Source organism: Rhinolophus sinicus, linkage group LG18 (genome assembly GCF_036562045.2).
Source record: "Rhinolophus sinicus isolate RSC01 linkage group LG18, ASM3656204v1, whole genome shotgun sequence".
Taxonomy (NCBI): Eukaryota; Metazoa; Chordata; class Mammalia; order Chiroptera; family Rhinolophidae; genus Rhinolophus; species Rhinolophus sinicus.
The window spans coordinates 14,342,568-14,363,680 of NC_133767.1; the positions used below are offsets into that span (position 1 = coordinate 14,342,568).

Sequence of the window (21,113 nt, forward strand, 5' to 3'; positions counted from 1 at the left end):
CTGACGGTGTCCGGTCTGAGGGTCCTGCTGCCAGCACTGAGCGGCTGGCGCCCAGGGGACTGGAGAGCCGGGCCCTGAGGAGGCCTCACCCCAAGGCTGGCAGAGCCTGGGGCCTTCCGACTGGAGCTCCTGCCCGGGCGTCGTGGTTCCCGCCCGTTTCCATCTCTAGGTGATTTCCTGACACCAGCAGTTTGATGATAAACATGCACTCACGCCACCAAAATGCGTCGTGTGGCACCTGTAGGGATTTACGTGCAATGTGCTGTGCACGGACGTCTCTAGGGAGGGCCGTGCCTGAGGAGCCCCAGCAGATGGACTTGTCTTGTGACATCAGTTTTCTTAGCTGTGACCTGGGGAGGTGGCACTGGGGTCGGCAGGCCCATCCGCATCCTGCTCATGACTCTCCTGCCTCAGTGACCTTCTCTCGGTGGGCCCGGTCCTGCCGAACTGAACGGGGCCTGTGCACTGTCTCCGCTACTCACAGACCGTGGTGGCAGCCCCGCAGGTGACTCTCAGGCATATTTGTTCCAGAAGAAGCCTCAGGGCTTCCCAGGCGTGGCCGGCCTCTGCTGAGCCTCATTTGAGTCGTGTGTGTGTGTGTGTGTGTGTGTGTGTGTGTCATCTTAAATTCTGTTTCTAAACTCCAGTGAATGGGGGGCTGGGAGGCAGCCAGAGGGTCAGGGCCCCGCGGCCTGAGGGGTTTGTTTCCAGGGCAAGTGGCCGGGGGCAACGCGAGGGTCCCACCTGGAGCCCTGACACATGCGCCCTTGCTTCTCCTTTATTCCCCGTGTGGGCCAGAGGGTTTCAGATCTCTGGGTGCGCCCCGGGCACCATGGGGTCTCGGGGAAGGGAAACTAAGTCAGAGCCAGCTGGCCCTCCTGCACCTGTACAGCGAGCACGGCTGCTGTTGGGAGTCCCGGCCCCGCTCTGTGAGTCCCGTGCCTCCGACAAGCCTCTGGCCTCTGGACCTCCGTCTCTTCACTTGTCATTGTTGACGTCTGATCCTCTTCCAGATCAGGGATATGAGAAACTGTAGAAAACAAAGCAGAAAAGAGGGCAGAGGTGAAGGTTTTGTGTGCAGATTTGAAGTGGTCACTAAAAATAGATAATTTCAGAGTAAAACCTAAGTATTTCTAATGAGGTTGATTGCAAATGTTTGTGCACAGAAAATTCTCTGCTTTTGCACTTAGATTTCAGTGGGGAGTCTGACAGAGAGAATATATGTCGCATTTAGTGCAGGACACTCAGCCCTCTTCGTTTCCAGTCTCCAGTGGCCGTCCTTTTTCTCTTGCAACAAAGTGGTCCTGTCCATGTTGTCGTGTGTGTGGAAATCGGGAAGGATTGAAAGAAGCTAAGTGCAAACTCCCTAAAGAACTCATGGAGCCAGAGGGAGACGTGTCGACAGAATAATTTTCCGTTTAGAATCTTGCATGAGAGCCTGATTCTCGACCCTTTGTTCCTTCTTTCCACTTTTAGGACGATATGGTTGTATCCCTGAGTGGCGGCCCTTGTGAACAAGTGGCCCTCAGTTTACCCACGACACTTGCTGGGCGCTGCATTCGATTCTGCCTTTAACTTAAGGCCCAGGCTTTACTTCTGGGCGCGGCATGGACAGGGAGAACCTCGGCCTCGGGGGTGGTCGATTGAGGGGCCGGGTGCCTTCCGGGTCCCCTCAGAGCATCGCCTCCCAAGCAGCACGTGGGAGAGGGTGCCCTGGGCTCCGCGGAGTGGTGGGGTACGGCTCACTCTGCGGTTGGCTGTCAGGGTTGCCTGTCAGCCTCCCTCCAATTTGGGACCCCAAGTCAGGGTCTCCAGGGAGAGCGTGTGACAGGGGCTTGGCCGTGGCCAGGGCGTCCTCTCTGTGGCCTGGCAGCCGCCCTGCACACGCCTCACAGCCCCGTGGTCCACACTCAGGGATGCAGGGTTCAAACCCCTCCTGGAGACAAGCGGCTCCGTCTGCAGCTTGTACCCACTTGGAGTGGGATTCAGCCACCCTGGGCGTCAGTGCCCCCGCCCCTCCCCCAGAACCCCTGTGTGGAATGCAGGGAGGCGGGGTGCTGTCCCTCATTAAATATTCAAGAGCCAGGTCCAGCATTTTCCCTTTTTACGCCTTTAGGGTAGCTGTATATTTTTAAAGCCAGCACTTCACAAGTAGGTCAAATGCTAATTCAGTGAGAATTGGGGAAGGTCAATAGAGGGAAACGATTAGTGCGAAAGCAGTCTGAAGTCTGGCAGGTTTACAAACCCAGAAACCCACGTGCAGCTCTGTAAATGTAGCCACGCTTGTGAGATGCATCGAGGGAAGGACAGAAAGGGAGGAAGAAGAGATCCCTGCGTCTTGCCCCCGGCCCGTGTTCAGTCTCAGTCCAGTTCCCTTGCTTATTCGTGTGGCCTCCCCAAGGGGACGTCAAGGGGTCTCCTTCCGGTGCTGGTGCAGATGTGCGGTGACGAAATGACGCTCCTGCAGCCATCATGCCGGCCCCTGGGCCTCAGTCACACCCGGTTGCTAGTGTAGATGCCACGGAGACGTCCTCTCTGTGCTTATGCGTGAGCCTGACATTCTGCATTTGGGAGTTTTGTGTGTTTTCTATATTTCGGTGTTTTGTATTTTTCTTTATTTCCTTATCACCAACACGAGCACATGAGGTGCTGGCGCCCCTGGCACCCGTGTCAGTCGCTGTCTAGTCAGCTCGCCCCCCAGTGATGCCTCAGGGTACCTGTCCTCGGACCACCATCGCCAACACTCCTCGCTCAGGTGCTGGGGACTCGGCTTTTCCAGGGTCCTGCTCTGTGCATCTAAGGGAGAGTCAGTCTGTGGGCGTCAGGGCTGCAGCCGAGATAAGGCCCCGTGGAATTTCCGGGTCTTGGTGGAGGGCCCGGCTCTTGTACAAGTTGAAATCTCCCTTCTGGCAGGCCCAGGGGTGAGGGCACCACTCCTGCAGGCCCAGGGGTGAGGGCACCGCTCCCGCAGGCCCAGGGGTGAGGGCACTGCTCCTGCAGGCCCAGGGGTGAGGGCACCGCTCCTGCAGGCCCAGGGGTGAGGGCACCGCTCCCGCAGGCCCAGGGGTGAGGGCACCGCTCCCGCCCGCTGCTGCCTGTCCTGTCCAAACCCTGGTGTCTCTCGGCCCCAATTCTTAACGATGCCAATTGGATCCAAATGAGTCCACAAGAAGCAGCCCACCCAGAGAGCCCTGACGTGACTCCATGGCGGAAGACACGCAGGCATTTCCGTCCTGGCCGCTCATCAGTGGCAGGGCTGGACAGGCTGGTTTGTCACTGGCAGAGGATGGCACAGTCTGTCACGCAAGGCCACTTGCTCTTCAGGCTCTCAGGGTCCCCCGGTGAACCCATAGGTCTGGACTCCGGTGGGTGGGCCTCGAGGCAGGCCTGGGCATGGGCTCTGTGGCATCCCTCCCAGGAGGGAGTGTCGGGCCGTGTGAAGACAGCCCCGGGCCTGGTGATGCCTGGGCCACCTGGATGGGCGGAGCTGCGAGAGTCATGCCGTGTGGAGAACACGTCAGGTGAGGGTCCCTTCTAAGGCCCACTCGGGCTGCACCTGTCCTCCTGGACGCCGGCGCAGGCAACAGGTGTGTCTGAGTGACCGGCAGGTTCTGGGCACAATGCCCAGGCAGCTGGCATGTGTTCCCCAAAGGTAGGAGGGTACCCAGCTCTGGGCAGTTGGGGTTCTGTTGTGCCTCTGAACGCCTGGTCCCCCGCAGCTCCCCGAGGTGTTCTCAGCCTGAACTTTCTAAATTCATGTGTTTCATCGAGTGTCTCAGGGTGGCTGCTGCGAGGTGTTTGAGAAAACATTTTTGTATTAAAAATAGAACAAGGAATCAAGTGTAAAATTCACATGGGCTTTGAAGATAAGCCATGAAGTGTTGGGGGGTCACTTGAGGCCCTGCTTTAACTGATTCAAAGCTGCTGGTCCTCAGAAAGGGACATGCAGCGTGTCCCAAGAGTGCCCCCGGGTCCCTGCCCGTCTCCGGATTAGCCCACGTTTGCGGCCCAGCACAGTGCCAGGCCCGCTGTGCCCTGTCCAAGCGGCAGTCTGCATTCCTTCTGCACCTGGCACCCTGGTTTCATCTGGCTCACTTGCCTTTCCCTTCTCTGTCCCATGGCCTGGACCCCCAGGCTTTGTGGACCTGGGTCGCCTTTGTGTAGTTCGTGTTGCTCAGCGTGGTGTTGGCACTTAGTAAAGATGCTTTTCTCCTGCTGGGTCCCAGCTCTGAGTGCCGTGCCCAGCTCGTGAGTCGTGTGGCCCGAATCTTCCATCTGACCTCAGGCCGGTCCTGAGGCCTCAGCCCCTTGACGAGGGAGGCTCCCTGGGGTGGCCTGAGGGTGGAGACGAGCCCCGTGCCGTCTGATCTTTCCTACTTGACCTTCTGCCAGCTGTCTGTGAGGGAACAGCGAGCTGATGAATAATTTCTGAGCTTGCTAACGTATAAATGTCACGGTTTGGCTCTTTTCGTACCTTGGGAGTGTGTGGGGGGAGGGGAACCCCTCGACTCTGTGTCGTGGCAGCTCCATTCCTTTCCTTCCAGACCTGGGCCCGTTTGTAGGAAACGGTGGCCGTTTTCCCCAGTAGGGAGGCTGCTGAAGCGACATTCTTCTGTAAGTTGGTCTGTGGGGTCTTTTGGCCTCGCCTGGATAACAGCCGGGGTCCGGAGGGCCGGCAGGTAGGAGCCCATGGGAGTGTCTGACCAGTGCTTCCTTCCATGGGCGATGGGGCCCAAGGAGGAATTTGGGAGTCTGCGAGTGGGGCACTGCCCTGGGGGACAGGAAGTCCTCGGTGGGGGCAGAGGAGCAGGCAGTGACAGAGGACAGGGCGGAGTGCCCGGACCTACGGGAGAGCGGGACACAGGTGCTCTGGGCTGAGCGGGGCCTAAAGTTGTCCTTGGGAAACAACGAGAAACTTACATCCGTGACCTACACAGTATTGATGGGACTTCACAGTAAGACTGCCGACCTGGGCTGAGTGTACACTGAGAAAGACTGACTGAGCAGAAGAAACAGCTGCAGGGCACAGCGGCCAGTGGCCGAGGCAGCAGGACGAGGCTGAGGAGGGCGTGGGCACACCTCTAACGGGGGTCAAGTGACACACAACTCCCTGCGAAGCAAGACCCACATTCAGTGCTCAATACGGTACAAATGCCAACCAGGCAAAGATGCTCATCCAAAGGTCTCCGCACAAATCCCTGCTGACGGGAAAGCAGTCGGGGCCCCGGGATTGCAGGGCTGACACAGCCCATGTGAGTCAGGCTTTCCTTTCCTTTCTGTTGGTCTCAGGGCTGAAAATACAAGGGTTTTGGCTGGAACTCTGGGGACATTGCTGTTGGCAAATGCTCGCCTTTGATATTTCACTCGCTATAAGATTATACCCAATCCTTTCTCTGATTTACGATTTTTTTTTTTTTTTAACTAAAGAAGCGAACTCTCAGTTCAGAGCAGGGATGAAAAACACAGCTGGGCGCCCCTTTGATCGTCAGGAAGAACCCCTGACTGTACCAGGATAAAGCAACAGGCAGAACAAGAACACATCCACCAGGAAACGGGTGCGAGGAGGAGAAGGGCCGAGCACACTGACCACCAGCCCACAACCTGTCCTGGAACAGCCGCTCCCGTGGGGAATCACGTCTCTTAGGAGGAGCCCCCCACCCCCAAACAGCAGGTAAGGGGCCGTTAAGAATGAAGACAAACCTGGGCCTCTGTTCTTAGCACTGGCCCCGGGGTGGGCCAGGACTGAGGTCCTGGGGAGGGAAACACTGTGTTCTGATCCTTCAAAGAGCCCGTCACAGAAGAAGGTGTGAGCCCCGGGCGGGGAGAGTCAGCCCTCGACAGCGGCCCCTTTGGACTGTGGACAAGTGGGTCTCACCACGTCCCCACCACTGCACTCACCACTAACCTGCGTCTGTACCCGTGAGTGTGTCCTGGGGATCGGTAGGTAGGACTGCCACCTGTGGTCGTCCCACCGTTTCAGAGCAGCACACGGGGTTTGGGTCAGGACTACAAACACCCCTTCAGAAGGGCACCTATGACAGGAACACAAGCCCCAGTTCTAAACCACTGGCTTCTAAATGAACCCGTAAAAATGTAGTCCCGATGGAAACTGGGCGTTTTCTGAAGGCTCCACTTGTTCCACACAATTTGTAAGAAAGAACATAACAGCTTCCACTTCTTTGACTTTGAGTCCTGAGTTCGGAGTCTCCTCTTAGAAGTAGAAACTCTTAAGGGAAAATTACTTTGACATCAAATTCTATTTTCATACCCACCTAAGGACGTCGGGGCTCAGTTTACTCTGTAGTCCCTGGCTTAGCAACTAAGAGTTAAGAAAATAGCAGCATCAGACATCCAATGTCCAACATCCAAAACTGCTAAACGTACCAACCACTGGATTGATAAATATATTCAAATGCAACGAACTGGGGGCAAAGGACACATGACCTCTGGATTTCTTTCCCGCTGCCATCGACTCTGACACGCAGACCCCTCGCCTCTCCCACAGCTGCGGACAACAGCTTCCCCAACCCTTCGGAGCCTCACTGCCAGGAAGACAGAATCTGCTGTTAAAATACAGAGCCCTCCCTACGTGTTGAAAGCACCCCTCACTCACGGTCCTTAATTACCTGCAGCAGGGCAGTGCTGGGCCGAGGACATGAGGAAGTGGCCAGTGACACAACGGGCCCAGGTTTCCGGAGGCCACAGCAGGGGGGCCAGGAGCGGCTTCCCAGGGCTCCTGTGTCTACACAGGATGGGACCCAGCCGAAGAGGACCTTTCTTCTCCAAAAGGGTTTGCAGGGGTTGCGTTAGGATGGGAGACACGGGGTTTCTCCTGTTTTGAAATGTCCTTTAAAACACCTGACAAGTGATGATACATAACAGGGTCACTGAGCAGCGACTAGAAGCCCCCTCCTCCCTGAGCCCTGGGACTGAGACAAGAGCAGACAGACCTGGGTCAGCGCCAGGAGCCAAGGAGTTGAGTTGCGGTCAGAGGGCTGCCTGCTGGTCCTCAGATCCCTCTGGGTCTTTCTTTATCTGTCCCTGTATCTTTTTCTCCTTAGGACAGAGACATGCAAAGTAAGCAAGGATGTCACATGAGCACAGCGCTGGGGAGTTGGAAGCTAGATGGGGGTCGGTGCTATGAGAGACAGTCTTTCATCCTGAGAGGCAGCCCATCCATCTGCACCAGGATCAAGGATTCAAAGCTGGGGGGCAGACACACCCCAGATCTGAGCAATCGCAACTGGATTCTTTAAACATGCTGTGGCTCTGAGAGATGTTTTTCTAATTTCTAAAAACTTGCTGAGGAGGAATTCCAGGACGTGACAAGAATAAATCGATCCGAAGCTTAATCATTAGTTACTGAGTGTAAACCTTTTGCATGTGAACTAGTAACGGGCCTTGGACAGACAGGCAGTTACAGGAACAAGCAGAGAAGGGCCACCGTGGAACTGTTACAAGGAGCACTCTGCACCTGGCTGGCCTTCTGACCCTGGACAAGTTCTGTCACCTTCTGGCTCAGACCCTTCACCGCACAGTCACGGGTACGGAGAACCGCGGGCTTTAGTGAGTGAATCTACACAAAACAAGCTCGTCTTGCTTTCTGCTTTGCTACAATTAATAATTTAACATATTAAAGGGACAACTAAGAGAAACACTGAGTTTCTAATCTCAAGTCACATTGATTATATGCCCCTTAAACATGAATCTTTCCTTGGGAATTACATTCAATCAGCAAACATTTCTCCCCAGGGCCTTGTTTGGGAATCTGAGGGACCCCAAAGTTGATCAAAAGTACGTTATCTGGTAGGTAAGTAAGTGGGGTGGTGAGGCTGCAATGTGCTGAGCGTTTCCCTCTTTCTCTCTCTGCAGCTTCCAACCCCAGCTCCTTACACAAAACTTCCCTGGGCCTCAGAATAAAAGGTCAAAGCTAAAATAAAACCTAGAGCTATTGGCACTTCCAATGAAATGAGAGCCTTTCTCTGGGGCTCCAGTCCTACCAACGCCCCACCGCTAGCACCCCCCACTCACCCCGGTCCGTCTGCTGGGCTGGGACCCTTCAGGGTCCCCCATCTGACGCCTGCAGCAGGCCCAGCGCCTTCCCCTTTCCCGGGCTGACACTGACCACTAGCCCCACCCTCTTCCCCTCCTGTGTCCCGTCCTTCAGCCTCAGTGTGGACTGAGCTGCTCTGTCCTACCCCCCCAGGACTGTGCACCCCGAGGGAAGAGCGTCCTCCCAGGCAAGATGCAAGACCCTTGAGAGCAGCACTGGACCTGGGGGAACTTCCCAAAGTCCTTACAACGCCCTGCATGTTGTTTACCCTCCGTCAGTGTTTCCCACCCATAAACACATACCCACAGCGATACGGACACCTGTTCTAATAACTCTAACTGGCCGTCTTGTAAGGAAAGTGCCAGATCAATGTGGTCAAACTTTTGCTGTTTAATCCTTGGAAGCTTCTCTCTCCTTGAAATAAGAAAAAGACAAAAACCCGCCCCCAGAATGCCCCTGGCCATGTAAATAAGCGTCATCTGGCAGGAACACCCCTCCAGAAATGTGAACTTCCGGGGGCTGCAACACGGAAGACAGCCCCCGCTCATTTCTAAGCCAGAACGCCTATCCTGACACCTGAAAAAGCACCATAAACAGGTGCTCTCCCTCCCTGCCCTCCTTATCTGCAAATTCTGAATAAAGAGTTTCTTCTTGGGGCCAACAATGGCCGATGAAACACAGAGAGCCTCTGTCCCAGTGTTCAGGGCCAACTCCCACAGCAACACTGCACATCAGCGAGCAGAGAAAGACCTATTTTGTGGAGCATGACAGACGTCCACACCTCTGCCGCTCACGCATTTAGATCGAGTTCAGTCCGCAGAGCGAGGAGGAGGAGGAAGGAAGGCAGGATGGGCAGCCGGGCCGTCCGCACTTCACCGTGTCTTAGCCAACGCCGAGCACCTGACGCGCCTTCACACCGGCCAGAGCCCCTGGGTGGGTTCAACACCCAGAGGCCTGTCCGCCGGCTGCCAGGAGCCGTCACCATATTTTCTTCCAGTGCTTTCCACTTGGACCAGTGTCTGTCTTTCTTCCTACCGATTCTTACCTTCAGCACTGTCTTGCTTTTGCTGTGCTTGTGCGGAAAGGAGGTTGGAGCTCAGACTCTACAGGGGGGGAGGGGTGAAAGGGGGGTAAACGAGCGAAACGCATGGCTTTCCTGAACGCCGACCTTCTGAGTTCCAGGCTAGAAGAAACACCGCCCTCTGCTCTCGGGTCAATCTAACAGCCTGAAAGGAACAACCCGCACGCAGCTCGATCTCTGACTCCAGGCAAAGGTCCTTAGACAGTGAACGACACTGCAGCTTGAGAAGCAGCCAGAGGAGACGGTCAGAGCCGACCACCTACTTTCACAAAGGCGGGTGACCCAAACCATCCTCCCAGCTGCACAGAAAGCGCCACGAGACCTGGCACAGGGACCTGAGCAGCTCGCACAGAGGCCAGTGAGACCACAGGCAAATGCTCCAGAGGGACGTGGGCCCGCCCTTGATTGGAAAGCAGTTCTGAGTGAGTTCAGACCCACTCTGCACCTGGGGACATCTCCGTCACTGCAGAGTTCCCTGAAGTGTCCATGTCTGCAGACTGGCCCGAGCTGGCAGGTGCCTGGACCCCATGCCAGGCTCTGACCAGGTACACGTAAGTCTGAAGGCCCCTAGGTCCCAAGTGTCCTCATCTGGAAACTGGAAGGACCCAATGGGGTACACGCAGGTCCTTCCAAAATCAACATACTGTGGTCACACTATGACACACGTACAGCACGTACAGCACGTATCAGAGAGCAGAGCAGGGCCATGGGCCTAACTCCAGTCACTCAGCACTAATCTAGTTTCACCTCAGCAGTGACAGTCAGTGGGCGTCGGGTACCCCTGACAGGATGCACTAGGCGCCCCACTTCCCTGCGGTTCTTCCTCAGCCCACACCTCCAGCTTTGTCTCCATAACACATCAGACAAACCCAAACTGAGGGACAGGCCACGAAGTGCCCGACCTTTACTCTTCCAGGACATCAAGTTCATGAAAAACAAGGAAGGACTGAAATTGTCCTGGGCCAGAGGAGACCGAGGGGCTCGACCACGAGACGCAATGTGATCCCCGGATGAAATCCTGGAACAAAAGAGGACACTGGGGGAACCTAACGCAAACCCCAAACGGGTTAGCATTTAGTTAATAGCACACCTCAATTCTGACTCTTGACAGATGTGGCGTGCTTGCACAGACGTTAACACGAGGGGAAGTGGGTCATGGGTACCATGCAAGCTCCATGCCGTATTTGCAACTTTTCTATACATCAAAAAAAATTCCAAAATGAAGTTTATTATAAAAACAAGTTTGTTTGGAGGCTATTTTGATATCTTCACGCAAATTTCAAGGATCTGAGAACATCCTGTCTTTAAAACCCTGACTCAGAGTCACTGCTCAACACTAATTTGAAAAACACAGGGCTTCTGAAGGGAAGGGAAGGAAAGCAACACAGAAAACGTTCAGTATACATTTGCTACCTAATAGCACCACCTTCTTCAGCTCGCCTTGTCCAAAGGCCTCAGTGTCTGAGCCGAGCAGGTCTCCCTGTGGGAGCCGAAGCCAGGCACACAGTCTGGTCCTCCCAGCTGGGATCTGCCGCCCTCCCTGAACCCCCTCCACACGCAGCCACTTCCCTGCTCCGCTGCCCTCTGGGCACCCTGCTAGGTGCACTGTGGTTCTTCTGGCTTCTTTGCAGCAGCCCACAAAGGCCAGCTACCCCTCCTGGCAGGGCCCTCGCTGCCCTTCAGGCACCAGTGGTAATGGCCGTGCTGTTTGTCGGTTTCCCTTCAGCCCCTGGGGCAGGGGCGGTGGCTGGTGGGGCTCACAGACGGGTGGGAGCGCTGGCGGGCTGTCCCCCACCCACTACGCTGCAGATGGGGTCTTTCACATCCAAGGATTCCTCCCGGCCAAGAGCGGGGAGCCCTGTTCTGTTGCTGCGTCTTTAACCCACCATCAGCCCATACTCACCCACTTCCACCTCAGACACACAAAACTCTGGGCCAGCAGCTTCTGGGCAGGAGAGGTTGCTAAGATTTTGTTTTAAAAAGAGAGAGAGAATTTAGATTATTAGGGTTGGTGGGGTTTGTTTTGTTGTTTTTGTTTTTTTGGAATGAGAATAAAGTGCATTCACAAATAAACTATATTTAGATGCACATTTTAAAAATTGTGTATCTGGGCCGGCCCAGTGGCTCAGACGGTTGGAGCTCCATGCTCCTAACTCTGAAGGTGCCAGTTCGATTCCCACATGGGCCAGTGGGCTCTCAACTACAAGGTTGCCAGTTCAATTCCTTGAGTCCCGCAAGGGATGGTGGACAGCGCCCCCTGCAACTAAGATTGAACATGGCACCTTGAGCTGAGCTGCCGCTGAGCTCCCGGATGGCTCAGTTGGTTGGAGTCCATCCTCTCAACCACAAGGTTGCCAGTTCGACTCCCGCAAGGGATGGTGGGCTGTGCCCCCTGCAACTAGCAACGGCAACTGGATCTGGAGCTGAGCTGCGCCCTCCACAACTAAGACTGAAAGGACAACAACTTGACTTGGAAAAAAGTCCTGGAAGTACACACTGTTCCCCAATAAAGTCCTGTTCCCCTTCCCCAATAAAATCTTAAAAAAAAAAAAAAGAGAGAGAGACAATTTAGATTATTAGGGTTTGTTTTTGTGGGGTTTTTTTGAATGAGAATAAAGTGCATTCACAAATAAATTATATTTAGATGCACATTTTAAAAATTGTGTATCTGGTCTGGCCCGGTGGCTCAGGCAGTTAGAGCTCCATGCTCCTAACTCTGAAGGCTGCCGGTTCGATTCCCACATGGGCCAGTGGGCTCTCAACCACAAGGTTGCCAGTTCAATTCCTCAAGTACCGCAAGGGATGGTGGGTTGTGCCCCCTGCAACTAGCAACGGCAACTGGACCTGGAGCTGAGCTGCGCCCTCCACAACTAAGATTGAAAGGACAACAAACTGACTTGGAAAAAAGGCCTGGAAGTACACACTGTTCCTCAATAAAGTCCTGTTCCCTTTCCCCAATAAAAAAAAATCTGTATAACTGGTAATAACCAGCTACGTACACACAATCAGTAGAAGACTGTAATTTTAACCAATAAAAAAACCCATCAAAGAAAAATGCCAAAGTGCAGGAAGAAAAAATGAGTTAACAATAGAGAAACAGGGCAGTACAGGCTGAGCTCTGCGACTGCGCACTGAGGGAAGAGTTCCGTCTTCAGCGTCCTGTCCAGCCTAAGTCACAGGCCACTGGGAGAGAATCTGCAGAACGGCTGCGCGCTCACCCTCAAGGGACAGAGCTGGTGAGTAATGACCAGACCTCAGACCCCAGCAGTTCCCGAGCTTCTCAAGTGCTAAGGACGGCAGCTTGTTACGTACGTCCCGCTGGCCCAGGGTCTGGCTGCTGTGTCTGTCCACATGCTAAGAACACGGCTGAGCAGGGCCAGTGTCGGGGCAGTTTGCCCCCAAGACTGTGCTGTTCCCATCATTTCCCAAAGGAAGCCCACGTGGCACTGGGTGACACTGAGCCTAATGTGCCCATCCGCTCCTGCCCTCCTGCCAGGCTGGTGGCTCTCTCGCTCACCATGCTCACCCACTGCACTTCCGGTCATTTCAGGAGGGTGGCACCTCCGGCACCTGCGGGCAAAGCAATGGCACTATAGGTGGCTGCATCCACACATGGAACACAGGCCCCTCTTGGAACAGGACATCTTTAGAAACCACAGCAAAGATGAGGCCTGAGAAAAGCGCTCAATGACCTTGCCCAAAGTGGAAAAGAGATGTGTGTCAAAGAACCACAGGGCAGGGGGCGTTTCCCCCACGGTCCCTCCATCACAGGGAGAGCAGCGTGGCTTCCGGTCACAGGGACTGTGAAGGTGACCGTGATTACCAGGGATCTTTCAGAAACAGTCCTCCTGATGGGAACAGAACTACCTTGGGAGGGGCTGCCTCCCGGAGTGTGTGCAGCGCTGACACTGGCTCTTCTACAGGTTAGAAACTTGGGGCCCAGCCCTGTGAGGACAGGGGTCCCTGTGAGGACGGGGTCCCTGCGAGGACGGGGGTCCCTGCGAGGACGGGGTCCCTGCGAGCACGGGAGTCCCTGCGAGGACGGGGTCCCTGCGAGGACGGGGTCCCTGCGAGAATGGGTGAGGACAGGGGTCCATGTTTCCACGACCGGCCGAGCACTTATGAAACCAGAGGCTTCCAGCTTCCCTGCGAATCTTATCAGCCCTCTCTGACAGCATCCAATACACGGCTGTCACTTTGAGATACAACTCCTGCTGCAGTAAAATGAATTCCAAGAGCACAACAGGTTGGGGAATGAGACCTGAACAATGAATTCATTGTGAAAGCTAAGCTTTCAGTGGGATGAATTCTGACTGAAATCCCGCCGAGACACACATGCGGCCGTCTGCACAAGCCTGTCATGGCCTCTGCGACGTGGGCAGGCCTGCCACCAGCTCCACACACATGCAGAGGACACACACCTCCGGAACAAACATCTTCTTTATTTTAATTTTTGTAAGGTTTTACTTGAGCTAAACTGACATGCTGGGAAGCAAGGTCTCAAATGCTCCCGGAACAAACTTCTTGACGGCAAAACACGCCTGTAAATGTTTCGATTCCCTGCAGGCTGCAAGTTGATTTAAAGCCCAGTGGCTGGTGCAGGAGGCGTGCAATCCTGTCTGTGGAGGCAGGAGGTCACCGGGCCACCAGGAACTACATGCCCCCCTTCATCAGGCCCCTTGGGAATCCTCATGACGGAAAGCACACGTGGCTGTCCTTCTGGGGGCCGTGCACCCAGGCCCGGCTGCTAACGTCAGACTTGTTCATCTTTTCCACACACACACTTTGCGGTGCTGTCAGTTCTTGCATCTGTGGCTCTGGGTGTAATCCAACTATTTAAACAGAAACCCGACTCAGTTGCTCTGATAAGAGATTTGAAGCCCACAAATATAAATCCTTTGTAATAAACTCTCTCTCAATACATTCAAAACAAGTGGGAATTTCTTCCAGTAAACATTTCAGTCTAAATCAGGAAATTTTTCTAGACTAAGAGGATGGAAACAGACTTTGTGCAACCATATAAACTCAACCAGCACCAAGCACTGAAAGATTCCAAGAACCACCACGAACCCCGCAGGCCTTTCTCCTCCAAGACAGTAGCATCAGACACATTCCCCACTACTCTTGAGCAAATGCGCTCTGCCTGTCGATTCAGCTAGAGAGGCTACGCACCAGTTCTGATATTCAAATAAGTTTTTCATGGGTCTGGTGTCACACTGACAAGTAAAGGATGTGATACGGTTACAGAACACTGTGCTACTGAATAGGCCTGAATGATACTTGTCCAAAACGTACAGTTTCCACACCGGCACTTCCTCCCCGGTGATCTGCCCTTTGAACCTGCCTTCAAAACAACTGCGCTCTGCAGCCCTGTGGCCAGCTGTCATCACAAGGCAGGCAGAGCTGGCACCTAGTCCTCGCACCTGCTGAGGGAATCATTTCTGCATCAAGTGTCTTCAGCAGCGGCTCCTGCTACAGCCAAAGTCCATTTCCACAACGACAGCCCTTAGGACGGGGCAAAGTGGACCGCCTGTGAAGCTTCTCCACACACCATCAACTCAGAAGGGAAGGACCTCGCTACCCCCCCCCATTTCTGCCACGCTTCCCAGTTCATCGCGCATTTGCTCCACAGGTACCCACACCTAGTACCAGACGGCTCAGGGGACGAGCACACAAATTCAAGGGGGGGACCCCCAAGAGCAGCTTTTTCCTCCTCCCCCCACTGCTAACGGCAGCCCAGAAGCCCAGACCTGCTTTAACTGGCTGCCTCGAGCCTCTTTTCAGGCCCCACGTCTCCACGGGCTGCTGCTGGCATCCCTCTTGTGAAAGGCACATCAGAAGAATAGAACAAACCTACACTCCCCTCTTAGCTTGGGGACCTCATCAGCTCTGGACTCAGCTCAGGAACTGCTGTAGGGGAGACACGGGGACAGAAATACATCACGCTACACGAGAGCACACGAGAAGGAGCTACCCAGAGGGAGAGCGAAAATCAGAACCCACTTCTTTCCATGTTCTCTGCCTTCCCCACCCCCTTCCTGCACGTGCAGCCACCTTTGCAAACACACTCGGCCGCGCTCGACTTGCAGGGAGCCCCTCTGCCTCATGGCCAATTTCACCCTTAGCAAAATCACTGCCCAGTTCTTTTCTCCAAAGGGAGGACTCCAAGCCTCACCCATTCAGAGGATCAGCCCCCCAGTCACGATGAACCAGAGCCTCCTTCCAAACAGCTGCTTTCTGACAGCGTGAGGCTGAAACAGGCTCCAGGGGGCACAGAGTTCAGCCATCTGCCCAAAGAAATAAATAAGCGTGTTATCCGTCCATGTGAAGATGTCCCTCCTGCCTCCAGCACAGTCGGGACATTCAGGCGCCACCCCCGGCACGACGTCCTGGGCAGTGACACCAGGACGTCCTTAAACCCAGTGCTGCAAGGAGCTGCCCAGAAGACCCTCCCTCCGGTCACTGCTCCTGTGAGGGGCGGGGTGGCACCCAGGCCTCTGCCATCGCTCAGATGCGCTCCATCTACCAAGCAGGTACTTAACCTCTCTGCACCTCTGTTTCCACACCTGTCAAATGGGAACACTTACCTCACAACACTGTTGACAGAAGCCAAGCAACAAGTGGGAGCCAGCTAGCCCAGCGGCTGCCTTAAGGAAGCGCTCCATCAGTGGTACCACAGCCTCTGGCCCCCTGAGTGTGGAGCTGGGCTGGCCCTTCCAGACTTCACAGCTCCTACTGCGCCCCCTGTCGGCGGTACACACTTCAAGAACCGAGAAATGAATCACTGGGACTGGGAATTCTCATAGCGCCACCGCAAAATTCCAGACTTCAACCACAAACTCCCGTGCAAATCCATCTGTCCTCAGGTGAAACAGCCAATACTGGGAGCGTCGCTGCCATTACTGAGGGGAAATGTGGCATATTCTCACATGCGTACGTGTGCAGGACACTAGCTCAAGACACAGAAACCTCGTTCCTCCCACTTCCCGATGGGAGGTCTAACCTTTATTCTGTAATTCATTTTTTCTCATTGGATTCTAGTGTTTTTGAAGTAGAAAGCTGCCTCACGCAAAGTAAATTCCAGATGTCAAATGTTCATCACGTGGAACTACCAAGACTATGGGAAAATGCGCCCTTTTCCTCTTCCAATGGACGCCATCAAAGTACACACCTTGCATTGCAAAAGCATCACTGTGCAAAAGTTCATTTTACAAACATCCAGGATTATCGTCAGCTTAAGCCTCCACTGAGGTTCGCCAAGCCTCCTAATTCGTGTTTTGCGTGTTAGCCAGGGCACCCCAGGGTACAGTCACACATGTCATAACAGACAGTGACATCGCTTTTACCTTTCACCATTTTTCTCAATTGAACACGTCCTCCTCTTAAGACTTTGTTTAATCTGAAGTTCACAGGTGAGCTGCAGAAGGTTCAATTCGGTGTAGGTGTTCATTTTTCTCAGGAGAGGACTCATACCTTCCATCAGATTCTCAAAGGGGCTCATGACCCCCCCCCCCAAAAAAAAAAGAAAAGGATCTTTTCATGGATCGTCCTGCAGTTAAGGGATTTGCCTTTTGAACCAAACTTTGCAAGCTTCTTCTATCACCTATTTCACATTCCCTTACAAGTTATCTTCCCTAAAGTCCAGAACTTAACAGAGAAAAACAACATAAAAACACTAGGGATAATTTTAGCAACAGAGAGAAAACGTAGAAACAATAGCGATACTTTTAACAAAACATTTAACGCAACAAGTGCTTTTTTTCCCCCCTTTCCCCTAAAATCTCTCCTCCCTGTCACGCTCCCTTTCCCCTCAGCCTCCCACGGGCTTCCCACAGCACAGACGCCTGTGCCCCAGCGGAGCCTCAAGGCAGGAAAAGCACGCTCCCGGCCGGGAAAGGAGTGTCTTAGACTCCAGGCTAATCGGGAATCTGAAGGGCCGGGAGCATCAGGTGCTTTGAGCAACAGCTCGCACCGCCCGCTGTGCTGCGGCCGGAGGCAGAGGGACACGGGTACCGGTGAAGGCCCAGGGCGGTTCCTCCGTGAACAGAACGAAAGGTAACCCCGGAGGCTCCGCTCCAGGCCGCGCTGCGCCGACAACAAACTTTCCAAGCACTTCCACCGCGACAGGCCGGTGACACCTCCCCGGCCGCCCCCGCCGGGCCGGCGGCAGCTCCCATGGCGGCTGAGCGACATCCGCACGTCGCTCGCGATCCTCGGCCTGGCAGCCGCGCCCCAGGTGAGGCACCGACGGGCCGCTCCACCCCGCCGGGCCCCTGCTATCGCCGCGCTCGGGCGCCGTCGCGCACTCACCAGGTGGCTGGTGGTCCTGGCCCCGGGCTCCACTTCGCCTCAGGCGCCTCCTCCGCAGCGCGGCGCGGCTCTGCGACTCCTCAGCGTCCTCCTCCTGGCGGCGGAGTCCCAGCGTTGGACACCTTCAACCTGCGCCCGCCGCGCCGCTCGTAGCTTCGGCATCGCCCCGCCCCTGTGCGTCGCAGGTGGGACTTCCGCCGCGCTCCCGCCACCGCCCTCGCCCATTGGCCGAAACCGCCGTCACTCTTCCGCGCACCTGTAGATACCGAGAGCGCCCTGTAGTCGCACTTCAGGTTTGGGATCCGGCGGGCGGGAGCCGCCGGCGCCGCCTCGATGTTGGAGGCCTTTTGGGAGCCAATCCTGGGGCTGGGCGTTGAAGGGGGCGAGCTGTCACCCCAGGTTCCCTAGTCGGGAAACTGAGGCTCGCAGTGGCCAGGATGGTCAAGGTCACACCCGAAACAAAGGCCGCTGGGCTCCAACCTGCCGCTTGAACCGCCGCTCGGACTAGGAAGCCAGTCTGAGTGTAAACACCTACAGACCAAACTTTATTAGTTACAAAACTAAGAAGTGTTCACAGTAAGAAATTTAGGGGATGAAGTCATATTTATAGGACAGAAAACGTTCCCATCTCATTCCCGCTAATAGTCTCAGGGACACCTCCAGAACTTTTGTTTTGCGCCTGATGATGAATTTTTTTGGCAGTTTGATTATGATAGTGGTGGTGGGTTTTTTGGTTTTTTTAATTCTGGTAAAATACACATAAAATTTACCACCTTAACCACTGTAGTGTACAGTTCAGTGGCATTAAGTGGCATAAAAATTCACATTGTTGTGCTATGTTTTTTTTTAGACAAAACTAAAATCATCTTTGTTACCTGAAGATTTGCATACTTTTAAATAAACTTTTATTCTATTTTGGAAAGAAATACTTACTTTTAACAATAACAATGTAGAAATAAAGAAATCGCAATAAAATAACTGTACTGTGACTCCCACTGGCCACACTTAATTGTTATACAGTAATGATAACCCCTGCTATTTACTCAGCGATTACTCTTAGCATGGAATTTTCCCACCTAATCTCATTAAACAAGCATCTCAGCTACCGTTACCCAACTTTTCAGTTGAGGAAGCTGAATCATAGCACAGTTCTATAACTCGCCCTCCGTCTTCTAGTGCTAGAACCAGGATCTTCATCCCCATATTCCAGAAGCTGTACTTGGACCAGTAGGCTATAGAGGAAGGCTGATGCTCCAGCTTTCCAGTCCTCTGCACAATTACTTAAAAACAATAAAAAGACAAGTGGAACCCGTCCCCCACAGGGTTCATGCTGTTTTGATACTCACTTATTTCACTTAACAATGTATTGCCGTGTATCATGTACACTCTCCTGACATCTTATTGTCATCAGGTACCTTGTAAGGGCACCAAGGACTCCAATGGAGGAAGCCTATAGCTTATGGAGCCTTGTGTTGGTCCAGCTCCCTTCTAACTGACATGGAAGTGTTTCCCAGAAATTTTCCCCATGAACAAGGCCCTGCACTTAAATCTAGGCACACCCTTGCTTATTTCCTTAGGATAAATTCTTAGCAGATGGAACTGCGGGGTCCAAAGGCAGGTGTCCCTCTCAGGACTATTGATATACGTTGCCAATAGCCCATTGCTGACCTCACTCCAGAGAGGGCAGCTGTGGCCCTGAAGAAGGCAGCTGAGCAGGCAGCAGGGACAGGGCAGGGAGGGGCAGCTGAAAGAGGAAGGAAGGACAGTTCTCAGTTCTCGTGGGACCTCAAAGGCAACCAGTGTGCAAAGCCCAAGCAGGCCTGGCCCGGCAGCTCTCCTTTGTGGAGAAGCAGGGCACCTACTCCATGGGTTGGATCTGGTTGCCCCTCCTGGGACAGTGGGCAGAGGGATGATGGACTCACCTGGTCCAGCACAGTTCTTTGGTACCCTGGCTGGAGGAAAGAGAGGGACAGCCCCAGCTCTTCTCTGGCCCTTCGTGCCCAAGGCAGAAGGGTGAGCCCAAGGCAGAAGGGTGATCTCGGGCCAACAGTGCTATGCTTGGCCTGACATTGTGAGGTCATGTTCCGCCCAGGGAGGGGCCAAAGGATGACCATACCCATCCTGGTTCGGGCTGGAAGGCTGCCTTACGCACACGGCCCATGCGTGCGGAGTACTCTCTGCAGAACAGCCTCTGAGCTCCCACCTGGCCTGTGCTCTTCCTCAGTCTCTTCTGTAACCCTCATGGCACAAGGGAGGAAACGGGGTTCGGAGGCTATGGAACTTGCCTAATGTCACACAGTTCGTGTTATTAGTCATCTAGCACTGTGTAACGTTATCACAGAACTTAAAGGCATGAAACAGCATTTATTAACTCATGGTGCCTATAGGTCAGGAATCCAGGAGCAGCTGGGGTAGGGGTGGGGAGGAACCCAACTGTGTATTGTGGGATATGGTTATGTTAGGGGACACCCATCTTAGATAATAAGGCGCACCTTTTTTAAATAGTGAGACAGATCCACGTGTCCCCCCATCTTGGAAGCGCTCCACTTCATGTTGTTCAACTTAACAATAGTAAATGGAGAACAATATCAAAAGTGCAATCTGTTTGTAAAACAAACCAAGACACAAATGTGGCAAAAAGTGCAGGATCATGTTGGAAGGAACCGCATCAAGCTGTTAACAGTAGGGGAGTTGGGAGGCAGATAAGGAAGAGGGGTATAGAGAGGATTGAGGTGCAGGGGGAGTCTCAGCATTGCGGGGGCGGGGAGGAGCAGACCGCTGGGCGCTGTGGTCTGCAGGGCACGGTGGTGCGGGCCGTTGGGCCTGCGGCTCTCCCAAGCTCTCCGGACCATGCGGTCTTGGGCTCCTGGCTACGGACCTGCCGTTTACCCAGGTCCGAGGGCGACCCGAGCCCCTACGGCTTTACCGCGGTGCATCCCTCTGCACAGGGGTCCCGATTGGCCCTCGTAGAGGTCCGCTTTGCCTGTGTAAAGCTCTTCGCTTACGAGGTCCCTCCCACAGCACCCCATCCCGGTCCGGTCCGCGTAGACCCGGCCCCCGGCAGAAGGTGCAGAGGAGCAGGTCCGACTGGATTCCTTGTGAACACCCCACCGCTCGGGCCCAGCCCATTGGGGGCGTGGTCGCCGTTGAAGCCTCAGTCCGGTTGATAACATCTGTCCGCCATTGCCATGCTGGCTTCTCTGGCCTGGACCACCCAGAACCTCTCCGCGAATGAGTGCATCTTCCCCCGAGGTGTCCCCGCCCCGCTAGGAGCCTACGAGGCCCTCCGTCTCACTTCGGAGCCCAAGGCTTTGAAACGACACCCCCTCGCCCCACCAGCGCTGGGAGTGGAACCGCCAGCCGAGCTAAGTGGAAGCCTCCGGGCTCCCAGGTGACCCAAGTCCCCAACCAGGAGAATTTTGACGCATTTGCCATGAGGCCCCAACCTGTCCCTGCACCCGAGTCCGACTAGTATTAGGCCCACGAGTCCTCCCACTCACGCACAACACTAAACACAGCACGGAGGTGCTGCGAGCATGCCACGTCACCTGCCCAGGAATCCGACCCAGCTTCTCTGTCCCAGGGAAAGGCAGCCCCACCCTCCGGTGCAGCCGGCACACACCGTGTCACCTCCCCTGACCCGTCCACACCCACACCAGGGCAAGCCTG

General features: G+C 54.5%; 2 long non-coding RNA genes across 3 annotated transcripts; both read right to left on the reverse strand.

The window, feature by feature from the left end:
- Nucleotides 1-764: 764 nt before the first annotated feature.
- LOC141569427 (uncharacterized) lies at nucleotides 765-19,436 on the reverse strand. The gene is made up of 2 exons (XR_012493038.1): nucleotides 17,445-19,436; nucleotides 765-1,030 (listed from the first exon to the last, which is right to left on the reverse strand). It is a non-coding gene; the product is annotated as an uncharacterized LOC141569427 (long non-coding RNA).
- On the reverse strand, nucleotides 13,561-17,432 carry LOC141569429 (uncharacterized). Of its 2 annotated transcripts, XR_012493041.1 has the most exons (4): nucleotides 15,722-17,432; nucleotides 15,310-15,421; nucleotides 14,885-15,044; nucleotides 13,561-13,966 (listed from the first exon to the last, which is right to left on the reverse strand). It is a non-coding gene; the product is annotated as an uncharacterized LOC141569429 (long non-coding RNA). The 2 variants fall into 2 exon arrangements; XR_012493040.1 differs by lacking the exons at nucleotides 15,310-15,421; nucleotides 15,722-17,432 and having other exon boundaries at nucleotides 14,885-15,298.
- Nucleotides 19,437-21,113: the final 1,677 nt, after the last annotated feature.